We start from the raw sequence: 7648 nt of genomic DNA, 5'->3' as shown, positions 1-7648 counted from the left end.
GTCAATGGTGGGATGATTAAACAAGAAGAATAAACAAACTAGTTTCAGTTTTTTTAAGTAATGTTTATAGTTGTGAGCTAATGCACGACTTTTAAAATCTCACCCTTGTTTTCAAATCCCTCCATGGCCTCCCTCTCTTTATCTCTGTAATCTCCTCCAGTCATACTACCCTCTGAGATCTCCGCGCTTCACTAATTCTGGACTTTTGTGTGTCCGCAATTCTCATCATTCCGCAACTAAGTGTCTTCAGCTGCCCAGGCCCAAAATTCTGTAACTCGCTTCCAAAGCCTCTCTGCCTCTGTGCCTTTCTCTCTACCATTAACACCCTCCTTAATATCTATATATTTGATCAAGCTTTTGGTCATCTGACTGAATATCTCTTAATATGAGGCAGTGTCAAATTTTGTTTGATCGTGCTCCTGTGAAGTGCCATGCGATGATACGTTCAAGGTGCTGTATTAATGCAGGTTGTTGTTCTGTTGGCTGATGCACTTCCCTCCCACCCACCACTATATTTGCCCTTGTGCTCATCATTGCTATTAGATGCTCTGCCCTGTTAGACCATAAGTCCATAAGACATAGGAGCAGAAATTAGGCCATTCGGCCCATCGAGTCTGCTCCGCCATTCAATCATGGCTGATAAGTTTCTCAACCCCATTCTCCCACCTTCTCCCCGTAACCTTTGATCCCCTTACCAATCAAGAACCTATCTATCTCGGTCTTAAATACACTCAATGACCTGGCCTCCACAGCCTTCTGTGGCAATGAATTCCATAGATTCAGCACTCTCTGGCTAACGAAGTTTCTCCTCATCTCTGTTCTAAAAGGTCTTCTCTTTACTCTGAGGCATGTGCCCTCGGTTCCTAGTCTCTCCTACTAATGGAAACATCTTCCCCACGTCCACTCTATCCAGGCCTTTCAGTATTCTGTAAGTTTCAATCAGATCCCCCCTCATTCTTCTAAACTCCATCGAGTATAGACCCAGAGTCCTCAAACGCTCCTCACATGTTAAGCCTTTCATTCCTGGGATCGTTCTCGTGAACCTCCTCTGGACCCTCTCCAGGGCCAGCGCATCCTTCCTGAGATACAGAGCCCAAAATTGCTCACAATATTCTAAATGTGGTCTGACCAGAGCCTTATAAAGCCTCAGCAGCACATCCCTGCTTTTATATTCTAGTCCTCTCGAAATAAATGCCAACATTGCATTTGCCTTCCTAACTACCGACTCAACCTGCAAGTTAACCTTAAGAGAATCCTGGACTAGGACTCCCAAGTCCCTTTGCAATCCAGATTTCTGAATTCTCTCCCCATTTAGAAAATAGTCTATGCCTCTATTCTTCCTACTAAAGTGCATGACCTCACACTTTCCCATGTTGTATTCCATCTGCCACTTCTTTGCCCATTCTCCTAACCTGTCCAAATCCTTCTGCAGCCTCCCCGCCTCCTCAATACTACCTGTCCCTCCACCTATCTTTGTATCATCTGCAAACTTAGCCAGGATGCCCTCAGTTCCTTCATCTAGATCATTAATGTATAAAGTGAAAAGTTGTGGTCCCAACACTGACCCCTGTGGAACTCCACTAGTCACCGGCCGCCATCCTGAGAAGGACCCCCTTATCCCCACTCTCTGCCTCCTGCCAGACAGCCAATCTTCTATCCATGCTAGTACCTTGCCTCTAACACCATTGGCTCTTATTTTACTGAGCAGCCTCCTGTGCGGCACCTTGTCAAAGCAGTGATAACATCCATTGGCTCTCCTTTGTCTAACCTACTCGTTCCCTCCTCAAAGAATTCTAACAGATTTGTCAGGCATGACCTCCCCTTGATGAAACCATGCTGACTTTGCCCGATTTTACCATGCACTTCCAAGTATTCTGAAATCTCATCCTTGATAATGGACTCTAAAATCTTACCAACGACCGAGGTCAGGCTAATTGGCCTGTAATTTCCCATCTTTTGCCTCATTCCCTTCTTAAACAGGGGGGTTACATTAGCGATTTTCCAGTCCTCTGGGACCCTCCCTGACTCCAGTGATTCCTGAAAGACCACCACGAACGCCTCCATTATCTCTTCAGCTATCTCCTTCACTGGGGTGTAATCCATCTGGTCCAGGTGATTTATCCACCTTCAGACCTTTCAGTTTTCCTAGCACCTTCTCCTTGGTGATGGCCACCATATTCACCTCTGCCCCCCGACTCTCTTGAACTTTGGGGATGTTACTCGTGTCTTCCACCGTGAAGACTGACGCAAAGTACCTATTCAATTCCTCCGCCATTTCTTTGTTCCCCACTACTACTTCTCCAGCGTCATTTTCCAGCGGCCCAATGTCTACTTTTGCCTCTCTCTTACCCTTTATATATCTAAAAAAAACTCTTGCAATCTTCTTTTATATTGCTGGCTAGTTTACCCTCATATTTAATCTTCTCCATCCTTATTTCTTTTTTAGTTGTCCTCTGTTGTTCTTTGTAGGCTTCCCAATCCCCTGGTTTCTCACTGCTCTTCGCCACGTTGTATGCTTTCTCTTTAGCTTTTATGCTGTCCCTGACTTCCCTTGTCAGCCATGGTTGCCTCGCCCTCCCTTTAGTATGCTTCTTTTGCCTATGGATGAATTTTTGCTGTGTCTCCCAAATTACTCCCAGAAACTACTGCCATTGCTGTTCCACTGCCTTTCCTGCTAGGCTCATCTCCCAGTCAATTCTGGCCAGCTCCTCCCTCATGCCTCTGTAGTTGCCTTTATTCAACTGTAATACCGTTACATCTGATTCCAGCTTTTTCCTGTCAAATTGCAGGGTAAATTCTACCATATTATGATCACTTCCTCCTAAGGGTTCCTTCAACTTAAGCTCCCTTATCAAATCTGCCTCATTACACATCACTAAATCTAGAATTGCCTGTTCCCTAGTGGGCTCCACCACAAGCTGCTCCAAAAAGCCATCTCATAGACATTCCACAAATTCCTTTTCTTGGGATCCACTACCAACCTGATTTTCTCAGTCTACCTGCATGTTGAAATCCCCCATGATCACTGTAACCTTGCCTTTCTTACATGCCTTTTCTATCTCCTAGTGTATCTTGTGCCCCACATCCTGACTACTGTTCGGAGGCCTGTACATAACTCCCATTATGGTTTTTTTTACCTTTGCGATTCCTCAACTCTACCCACACAGATTCTACATCATCTGACCCTACGTCGTTTCTTGCTATCGATTTAATTCCATTTCTTACTAACAAAGAAACCCCACCCCCACTGCCAACCTGCCTATCTTTTCGATAGGATGTATATCCTTGGATATTTAGCTCCCAGTCCTGATCCCCTTGCAGCCATGTCTCCCTGATGCCCACCACATCATACCACCCAATTTCAATCTGCGCCACAAGCTCATTTACCTTATTTCGTACACTGCGTGCATTCAGATACAACACCTTCAGTCCTGTATTTCCCGTCCTCTTTCTCATTGTCGTTCCTTTATCTGATGTGCTTGAAGTTAGATTCCTAGCCCTTTCCAAACACTCTGTCCTATTTTGTGTTCTGGAGACTTTAATAGCCTCTCCTGGGCTCTCCTTTCTTTTCAGTTTTTTCATAATTTTCCATGAAGTTGAATCCACGCCCCCCACACGCTAACCTGCTGCTTTGTTTCCCATTAGTCATACTTCTTGGAGTTTTACTCTTTCCTTCCCCCCCCTTTCTAGTTTAAAGTCCTGTTGATCACCCTATTTATCCTTTTCGCTAGAACATTGGTCCCAGATCAGTTCAGGTAGAGACCGTCCCAACGGTACAGATACCTCCTGTTCCAATACTAATGCCAATGTCCCACAAAATGGAACCCCTCTTTCCCGCACCACTCCTTTAGCCACTTCACTTATTCTCGCGTCCCTATGCCAATGTGCACATGGCTCGGGTAGTAATCTGGAGATTATAACCCTTTTGGACTTGTTCTTTAATTTGGTTCCTAGTTCCTGATAATCCCCAAACAGGTCCTCTTTCCTAGTCTTACCTATGTTATTTGTCCCGACGTGGACCACAACAACTGGATCTTCCCCCTCCCTCTCTAATATCCTTTCAAGCCGGTCAGAGATGTCCCTCACCCTGGCACCGGGCAGGCAACATACCATGCGGGACTCTCGATCCTGCTTACAAAGGATGCTATCAATTCCCCTAATTATAAAATCCCCTACAACTACCACTTGTCTTTTTGCTCCCCCCTCTTGAATGGCCTCCTGTGCCACGGTGCCGTGGTCAGCTGGCTCATCCTCCCTACAGCCCTGTTCCTCATCCACACAGGGAGCAAGTACCTCGTACCTGTTGGACAAGCTCAAGAGCTGAGGCTCCTCTGTTCTTGAAAACAGGATCCCTCTATCTGCCTCACTTGCAGTCACACCCTGCTGACCCTGACCACTGACCGAATTTGAGTTACTTAATCTACCAGGTGTGACCGCCTCCTGAAACAAAGCGTCCAGGTAACTCTCCCCCTCCCGGATGTGCCGCAGCGTCTGGAGATCGGACTCCAGCTCATCAATTCTGAGCCGGAGTTCCTCCAGCAACCAACACTTGCTGCAGATGTGGTCACTGCGGCTCGCAATGGGATCTGCCAGCTCCCACATCATACAGCTGCAGCACATCACCTGCCCAGCCATCTCGACGTAGTTAATTAATTTATTAATTAGCTTTGCAGTATTTTTTTTTCAAATTTGGTGCAGGTTTCCTACCAACCAATCAGGTCACAGCTTTCCTGTGATGTCACTTTTTCAGTTTTGGCTTCAGTTACTCTGTGCCCCGAGGTCACTGCTCTGGTGCTCTTCCCTCTGAGTCTGCTTCCTGGAGACAAGGCCGCAAATCTGCTTCCAGGATTTACTCACCAATCAGCTGCTTTTTCTTTAAAATCCATTTTCAGAAGAGTGTCCCTCGCAGGTCTGGTGCACTCCTGAAGGCACTGCCTCTACCTCTCTCTCTTTTTTTTTAGGTTTGAGGAGGAGGGAGGGATGGAAACACTACAGCAATGTAATGTTTGGGGCTATTCCGTTCTTTGACAGTGGGTCCTCCTCGATTCCCTCCTGAGTCACGGTGTCTGCGGTGACTTCTCCCAGAATGCTTCAGTCACATATCACCAGCGCCCTCTGTAAGATGCTCTTCCTCCTGTTGAGTGCATGAGTCCTTCTCCTCGATTCCCTCCTGAGTCGCGGTGTCTGCGGTGACTTCTCCCAGAATGCTTCAGTCACTTCTCACCAGCGCCCTCTGTTGGTTGCTGAATTTAAAATAAAACAAGCTAAAATTAAGCATTTTATAAAGATGATTAAACGTCTAACTAGAGGGCTGAGTGATTTCAAAGGACATGTCAATCAGAGTGACAGTCACACTAGAGGTGATTAACATCTTTACATAGAAGGGTGCAGAGAAGCTTCAAACTGAATACCGAAATCAGCGTTCTGAGGCAGTGTTATTTGGGATGGGGGGGCTGCAGGGATGACAATGCTGACACAGCAATATAGTCATTCCACAATAAGCAAATGAGGCATATTTCGGAATGACCAATGAGGCTATGAGTTAGATCCATATGTCATGGCTTACGGTGTTGCCTGAATGCAACCACATGACCTCCACAGACCAGCTGTTATATGCCACAGTATCAGGAAAACGGGACGGGGGATGTCAAAGCTGATGCAGCACTGAGCGATGATTGACAGGCTGCTGTCATGTTGACACAAAACAATATTTGTGATGTGACTCATAGGAGAATGTTTAAGGGAGTTAGATTGAAGTTCCAAAGCAGAATTGTACACAAATTAAGAGTTTGATACACCTTATTGCAGAGTCATGGGTTTATTCTTGTAATAGCTCAAAGGGCAGAGTTTTACCTCCTGCGGGCAAGCGCCCTGACATCATTGCGCACTCCCGTAATATTTCGCTTGGCGGATGCGCGCAAAAGTCGGAGGAGCGCCCGCTGACAATTAAATGGACAATTAAGCCCATTGGTGGCGCAATTGTCTCCGACATTTCGTGGCCCGTCCAACCTTGCGGCTGGCGGACGGGCGAATCGGCCGGGCGGCCTTCACACTTTTCGCCAAACCTCACCCAAGGGGGGGGATGAAATCTCCGTCATGAAATAAAATAAAAATAAATATCAGTGGGCAGCATTTTCACGAGGTATGCTTTCAGGTGCTTGATTGCGATGCATGGGCATTTTTTTTTGCAGCTTTTTAAATCTTTAGTTCATCATTTGCAGGTCTGCAGCTTCCCTGAGGCAGCCGTCTGCCTTCGGGGAGGTCTCTCACAGCGCTCAATCGCCCGCCCTCTTCCAGCCCTCCACCCCGGCAGCGCTGAGCTTTATCACGCGTGTTTCACACTGGCTGGCCAATTAACGGCTGATCACAGTCAGGGGTCCGTTTCCCGGCTGCTCCCGGACCCGCCGATCGCGTGTACCCGCCAAGGGTAAAATTCAAGCCATAGTTGCAGCGCCTACTTCCTAAGGTAGCGAAAGGATTGAGGGCGGCATTTAATAGAGTTAAGGAGTAGTCTTGCCCGGCGTCTGGAGTACCAGTGATAGCCCCGAGCTGCCTATTTTAGGAAAGCCCCATCCAATTAAGTGCCACTCAGGCACTTAACAAGCCAGCGGTGGGCTTTCCCCGGGACTAAGGATGGTGGAGGCGTATGTGCCACCCACTGAGAGCTGCCAGCCAATCAGAGGCCAGCAGCTCTCCTGTATTCAGCAGTGCTACCCGGGAGGTTTGGATTATTACCTGAGCCACATGGAAATTGAAATTAGAGGAATGAACACATGGCTGAAAGGCTGGAGTAGGGGAAATGGGTTCTGGTTCATGAGGCACTGGCACCAATAGTGGGGAAAGTGGGGTCTGTACCACTGGGACAGTCTGCACCTGAACTGTACTGGGACCATTCTTGTAGTGAGCATAATAACCAGTGAAGTACAGAGGGTTTTAAACTAAATACTGGCAGCAAGGGATCAAATTTGGGAAAATGTGGTAATTCAAAGAGTAGAGAAAAGACACGAGAGAAAGGTATTAATGTGGGAAATGATAAACAGACCATGACATATGAACCTAGGAACATACATATGAACATAAAAATTAGGAGCAGGAGTAGGCCACTCGGCCCTTTGAACCTGCTCTGTCATTCACTAAGATCATGGCTGATCTGATTGTAACCTCAACCCCACATTCCTGCCCACCCCAATAACCTTTCACCCTATTGCTCATCAAGAGTCCATCTAGCCCTGCCTTAAAAATATTCAAAGACTCTGTTTCGACTGCCTTTTGAGGAGAGTTCAAAGACTTATAACCCTCTGAGAGAAAAAATTTCTCCTAAATCTCCGTCCTAAATGGGCGAGCCCTTATTTTTAAACAGTGACCCCTAGTTCTAGATTCTCCCACATGAGGGTACGTCCTCTCCACATCGATCCTGTCAAAATCCCTCAGGATCTTATATGTTTCAATCAAATCACTTCTTACTCTTCTGAACTCCAGCAGATACACGTCTAGCCTGCTGAACGGGTCCTCATTAGACGACCCACCAAATCCTGGTATTAGTTAGTGAACCTTCTCTGAACTGCTTCCAATGCACTTGGAAGGATGTAAATGCATTGGAAGCAGTTCGGAGAAGATGACAGGAAGGGAGAGAGAAGGTGATAGGAAG

The sequence above is a fragment of the Cetorhinus maximus genome, chromosome 15 (genome assembly GCF_964194155.1).
Source record: "Cetorhinus maximus chromosome 15, sCetMax3.hap1.1, whole genome shotgun sequence".
In the NCBI taxonomy this organism is placed as follows: domain Eukaryota; kingdom Metazoa; phylum Chordata; class Chondrichthyes; order Lamniformes; family Cetorhinidae; genus Cetorhinus; species Cetorhinus maximus.
The sequence above is the reverse complement of the archived record's forward strand: the minus strand, read 5'-3'. Positions refer to the sequence as shown.